The sequence below is a fragment of the Brassica oleracea genome, chromosome C7, assembly GCF_000695525.1.
Source record: "Brassica oleracea var. oleracea cultivar TO1000 chromosome C7, BOL, whole genome shotgun sequence".
Lineage (NCBI taxonomy): Eukaryota > Viridiplantae > Streptophyta > Magnoliopsida > Brassicales > Brassicaceae > Brassica > Brassica oleracea.
The window spans coordinates 19,117,305-19,117,687 of NC_027754.1; positions in this window are offsets into that span (position 1 = coordinate 19,117,305).

The window sequence follows — 383 nt, forward strand, 5'->3', positions numbered from 1 at the left end:
CGTTGCTATTGGCTTGGAGTGATTTCACTATCACACCCCTGAAGATCATCTCGCACCACTTCCTGACGCACTTCGATCTCCTTCCCCTTTGTGTCACATACAACTCCGTGTCTTGACTCCACGCTTGATGCTTAAGATCACTCCTAACAGAGCTGCATCCATCTTCTGATGTCTCATCCTTGATCTCATCAAGTAAGCCACTCTTGGCTAAGGACACCTCTTCAACCCTCATGGGCTTAGTGAACGTCTTGTTCACTTTCTTGCCCATGTTTATGCTCTTCTCACTAGCAAAACACTCCACCTTCTTGTGTCCAACCTTCCCACAGAACCAACAGCACATCTGATGTTGCTTCTTGCTTGGCCTGACACAGTTGCTGATGCAC